General features: G+C 40.5%; 1 protein-coding gene across 1 annotated transcript in view; it reads left to right on the forward strand.

Moving 5' to 3' along the window:
- GARNL3 (GTPase activating Rap/RanGAP domain like 3) overlaps positions 1 to 6,124 on the forward strand; it is a 75,620-nt gene that overhangs the window by 49,630 nt on the left and 19,866 nt on the right. The gene's annotated exons all lie outside the window — the stretch shown is intronic.

Below are 6,124 nucleotides of genomic sequence, written 5' to 3' on the forward strand. Positions count from 1 at the left end.
TTTTTTCCTTTTACAGTTGCAAATATTAACAGTTAAATCAGCTAAGTGCTGTATGTTCAATAGTAGGATGTTTTTCTGGCTGCTCTGGATAGACTTTTTCAGGGTATTTTCCTCAGAAGTATTCACGTGCATATGTATTGGTCAGACCAAGCAGCACTTAAAAATGGCAGTTGGCAACCTTTTCAGATTGCAGGTTGGAATGACCCAGCTTGAGTCAGAGGAGGGTCAGCTCTAGCACCTGGCCGCCACCACCAGTGCTTCTCTCCGTGGTGGGATGATGAGAGCTCCCAGAGCTGTCCCTTCTCTCCACAGCGGCATTGGAAGAAAAACTGCTGCCAAGGACCCCCACTGCCAAACTGTGCTAAAGCCCCACGTTTGAGAGTCAGAATCAAAGGCTTTGTGGGCCAGATGTGGTGTGCAGGCCCTAGCTTGCTGACCCCTGCTTTAGAACACAATGCGGTGACCTTGCAGTTGGAAAGGAGCCCCCAACAATCATTACAAAATTAGCAGAACAGAGTAGTGCTGTGGGTTAGGAGTATATTGAAGCATTTGGTATTGACTCTTGCCAGAATCAGAATAAAGGACTGATTGATTTGAGCAACTGAGTTAGTTCAGTATCGTTGCATGTGGAACATGCACTTACTCTAAAATTATTTTCCTATGTTTTTGACAAGATAAACGGCTACATTTTGAAGCTGTGGACTTCACTTAGGTGGCAAGATGTCAGAAAATTAAGGCCTTTGTCAGGATATAACTTTTTATGCCTGTTACTGGTTGGCAAAAGACAGACTTAAGCAACTTTTCTTTAATTAGTTTGAACATTTAATTTTATCAAGTAATGAAAAGTGGAAATATCTGGAGAACATTGTCCAAGCATCATGTGTAAGAAAGTAATTATAAAAGTAAGGAAATGTGGTGGTAAGTTTGTAACTGCTTAACTTTCAAGAATAAATTATTGGCCATTTTTATATGGGCACTTTTATATAAGTATTGGATCTATTGCTTACACAAGTTCCTTACCCGTCCAACAAAAAAAATACTGCCCGAATATTTAGAAATAGTGCTCATTACCTGTCTTTAGCAATGTACTTGCGCTAGCTGAAAAAGGGGCTTCATAATACTGCAAGTTTTCTGTTGAGCTCTCTGACAGCTTTGTGTGATAATGGATCTTTCTTTTGAAACTTAAAACAGAATGGGAATGCACTATAATGCAGTTGCACATGTTGCATCAAACAAGTATGGAGTAATATAGCTGTCATCATCCAGAAAATGAGAGGCAAGGATTTTGTGGTGATATACTTTATTGGGACAGCTGTACAGTTTTGTCTAACATCTCTTGCAACTATACAATTGGTCCAATAAAATATATCGTCAAAAATCCTTGCCTCTCTGTATCAAACAATCCACAGAGATGAAAAAAAAATGTTATTCAAAAAGTGTAGTAAAGTTGCAATCTCTGTATGATTTATGATGTTATTAACAAATAAGCTTTAAGTCTTCTACATACTTAAAGCATATGAGACAGGATTTGAGGCTGTATACATTTGACTTTGAAGAAAATTAGGCTTGTTGTTAGTGTCTGCAGGCAAGAAATGGGTTTTGAGCAGTTGCACAAACAGTAAAGTCCTGACGGTCTATGCAAGTCATTCCAAAAGACTACCAATACAATCTTCAAATCACATTAATAATAGTATGTCCTGCAAATGTCACATCTTACAGAAAGGTAGCTCAGTACGACTTCAGGGGATGTCTAAAATATCTTACTGATTCTGTATTTTGCATCATTTCACTCATAGTAAACCAAATGGCCTTCAGACTGATCCAGTTAACTTAAAAAAATTAAAGTGAGGAAAATATTTAATTCTAAGACTCTCAATTAACTATAGTAGCCTTCCTGGTGGTTATTCTGGTTTCTTTACTTTGTAGGGCAGAATACATATATCTATATTGTTTCTGAAGTTGAAAGGGACTATTATGACCATGTAGTCTGACCTCCCATATAGCACAGTCAAGAGAACTCCAAATTAATTCTTTATTGGCTTAGAGTGCATCTTTGACAAAAACATTAAACCTTAATTTAAAATTTCCTTGTGATGGCAAATGTATTACAACCCATGATAAACTGTTCCAGTGGCTGTAGCTTAGTTTTTATCTAGCTGATCCTTCTAGCTGCTTTGTTTCCTAGATCAAAAAGCCTTCTGTCAAATTTCTGTTCTCTGGATAGGTACTTACAGACTGTGATCAAATTATCCTTAATCACAGTATGGCATATTTTAAAATCCTTTATCATTCTTGTGACTATTTCCTAAATTTTGTCCAAAATTCTTTGTCAGCTGTAGACAGCAGGCCTGAACACAGCATTCTAGTAATGGCCATACTGATGCCAAATACACTCTTAATATAACTTGCCCGTTTCTCCTTGATAATCCTGTTTATGAATCCAAAAACAAAGGTAGCCCTCTTGGCCACAGTCGCAGTGGAAACTTATTTTCATATGATTATGCACTATGACCCCTATGTCCTTTTTAGAATTGCTGCTTCCCAAGATAACATTTTCCTATCCTGTAAGTATGGTCAGAATTCTTTCTTCCTGGAAGCATGACTTTTTATATTAGATCATGCACGTTGCTCGCTTGTGCCTGACTTCCCAAGTAATAGAGATTATTTCAGCTTCTTTATCAAAATGTTGTGCAGTTCCAAGTAAAATACCTTATCTAGTATGGTACACCAACACTTTATCAAACAAATTGGTAATTTCATGAAAAAAGTACTAAGCTTTTTTAGCAAGATATCTTTTTTACTTCAACACATGTTGATTGACTTTCATTGTATTGTATTCCTTTAATTTGTTGAGTCCTAATCCGTTATTCTTTTACCTGGGATTGGTATCAGGTTGACATTGAATACACTGTGGACCATCTACCTAGGCGGTCTGATTTATCTTTTTAACTATTTTTACTTTTTAACTATTGGACCAATAGTAGGTGTGCTAGGTCTTCTAAAACTTTCCCAGTTCTCCATACTTATTGAATATCAACATTTAATAGTCCAAAGGGCTCCTTCATCACCTCTTTTAAAACCAAGTGCAAATTATGTAGACGTGCTGATGTGAAAGTGTCTGGCTTTACTGTGGAAATGAAGCATTTCACCATCATTTGATAACCTGGATACATAATCAGGTATTTTCCCCAAATATGGAACAAAAATATGAATGAATGATTCTGATTTTCTGTATTATAATTGAAAATGTTACTATTTCCATCTAGTAGGATAATAAGACAACTTGGATCGTAAGGGACCTCGAAAGGTCATCTAGTTCAACCCTCTGCTCAAAGCAGGACCATCCTCGACTATATCCCAGCCAAGGCTTTGTCTAGCTGTGTCTTAAAGACCTCCAAGGATGGAGACTCCTCTGCCTCTCTGGGTAACCTGTTTCCTTGTGAGAAAGTTTGTCCTAATATCTAACCTAAATTTCCCTTGCTGCAGCTTGAGCCTATTGCTTCTTGTTATGTCATCTGCCACCACTGACAACACTCCAGCTCCATCCTCTTTGCAGCCCCCCTGCAGGGAGTTGAAGGCTGTTATTAAATCCCCTCAGTCTTGTCTTCTCCAGACTACATAAACCCAGTTCCCTCAGCCTCTCCTCAGAAGTCATGTGCTCCAGCTCCTAACCATTTTTTGTTGCCCTCTGCTGGAGTCCTCAATTTGTCCACATCCTTTCTGTAGTGGGGGGCCCAAAACTGGACACGAGTCCAGATGTGGTGTCACCAGTGCCAAATAAAAGAAGAATCAGTTCCCTTGATCCTCTGGCAACGCTCCTACTAATGCAGCCTAGTATGCTGTTAGCCTTCTGGGTGACAAGGGCACACTGCTGGCTCCTGTTCAGCTTCTTGTCCACTGTCACCCCCAGGTCCTTTTCTGTAGAGCTGCTACTTACCCAGTCAGCCCCCTGCCTGTATCAGTGCATGAGATTGCTCCGTCCTAAGTGCAGGACTTTGCACTTGTCATTGTTGAACCTCATGAGATTTCTTTTGGTCTAATCCTCCAATTTGTTGAGGTCTCTCTGAATTCTAGCTGTACCCTCCAGTGTATCTATTACTCACCCCAGCTTGGTGTCATCCACAAACTTGATGAAGGTGCACTCTATCCCATCCTCCAGGACCTTGATGAAGATATTGGAAAAAAGACAGGCCCCAAAACTGACCCATGGGGCACTCCACTTGATACCAGTTGCCAGCTAGACATCGAGCCATTGATTGCTACCCTCGGAGCCCGACAATCCAGCCAGTTTTCTATCTCCTTTACAATCCATTCATTCAACCTGTACTTCCTCAGTTGCCTGTGCGAATGTTATGGGAGACGGTATCAAAAGCCTTGCTAAAGTCAGGTATCCAGGTTGTAGCCTTATTGGTCTAGAGGCAAAAGGATTTCTTTTGCTAAAGTCAAGGTATATCATGTCCATTGCTCTCCCCACATCCACAGAGCCAGTCACCTCATCATATGATGAAGGCAATCAAGTTGGTCAGGCAATGGGCCAATAAACCTCTTTTAAACCAACAAACAAGCTCTTTGTTGCATTTCTCTTTGACTGTAGATTTCTCATTGTGTGTTTTTTCTTCCCTTATTTTATACAGTTCCTGGCTCTTATTTTATATTCATTATCAGTGATCACCTACTTCCTCTTTCTTCCTTTAGTGTCTAACAGAGGTGTCAAAGATATGGTCCATGAGTTGGATCCCAGCCTGTGGAGCTCCATTGTCCAGCCTCTGTTGTTGCCCCTGGATCTGAGTCAATCCATGTATGACATGCTCTGGATCAGCTCCAGGGGCAGGGTCCGAGACACGTTTCACATGCAGCCTGTACTTTGGTAGATCAGGGATCCGTGCTGTATGCAGTGCCTGCCCCATCTGGACTGTGCTGCTTGTGGTGCCCTTTCTGCGAACTGCACTGCATGCCCCTGTGCCCCAGCCCAGCTGCTTCAGGACTGCACCACGTGTGGTGCCTACTCCAGCTGGTTCAGAGCACCATGTACAGTGCACATCCTAGACTGGCTGGGGTGGAAGCTGCACATTCTGCAGCATTCTGGCTGGCCTGGCGCTATGTGTAGTGTGGATCCCAGACCAGCCTGAGTGGGTGCTGCATGCACTGGATCTGGTGGGACTGGGGGGTGGTCTGTGGCCCTGATCTGGTCCACAGACCACCCACATACTACTTCTCTAGCACACAGGGCCAGGTGAGTTTGACCCTGTTATATGACTTGTTTTTATAGCTGCTTTTACTTCCCACTAACTCATGCTGGTGGTTTAACCAGTGGGACCTTTTGTTTCCTCAGTTACGGAAAAGTGTTTGATAGGTAAATGTTTTAAAAAAACTCCGAGTTAGAATTTAATACAGAAAAATGTAAATGATTTTTCCAAACTCATTGTTTTTAGCTTTCTGAAACTTTCCCTTGTAAAACATCAATTGAATGCTGTATGCTGTATGTGTACATAACACAAGGCATAGATCTTTACCAAAGAACGCCTGCAATATGCCCAATAACTTATGGAAGAATGGCAGGGTACATCTTAAAGTTATACCTCTTGATTTTTAAAGACTTCTGATAAGTTCTGTTGTAGAAATATGCATGTTACTTTAGTGCGTACTTGTCTTACTTCAGCTTGCAGACATTGGTTCTGATAAGGACTTTGGCTAAATAATTTTTGATAGCAGAAGGCTCTTTTCTCCTTATGTAGGTACATAAAAGGTGGCTTGATCCATCTGTAACTCTTGAAGAAGTGAAAAAAATTAAGCTTTTTAAGATTCTGACCATAAAATTTGCCTTCATCTCTTTGCCATCATCATTTTTGTGTCTGTTCTCTGTCATTGTATCTTCACATAATTCCAAGCAGGATTGAATTCTGCTTGTATACCTAGCCCTGGTCAGTTGTAAGCTCTTAAATGTTAGAATTACAACATTCTTCACATCATTCAGGCACACCTGAGATTAAATGATTACAGTTATAACAGGCTTTATGCTGCAGAAATGGAAAATTGGCTCATAATAGTTTACATGATCAACGAGATAAAAACTTATCTACCCACTGACCTCGTAGCTATGACTTGCCAAGCCTTAGAATTCCTG

Source organism: Alligator sinensis, unplaced genomic scaffold (genome assembly GCF_000455745.1).
Source record: "Alligator sinensis unplaced genomic scaffold, ASM45574v1 scaffold611_2, whole genome shotgun sequence".
In the NCBI taxonomy this organism is placed as follows: domain Eukaryota; kingdom Metazoa; phylum Chordata; order Crocodylia; family Alligatoridae; genus Alligator; species Alligator sinensis.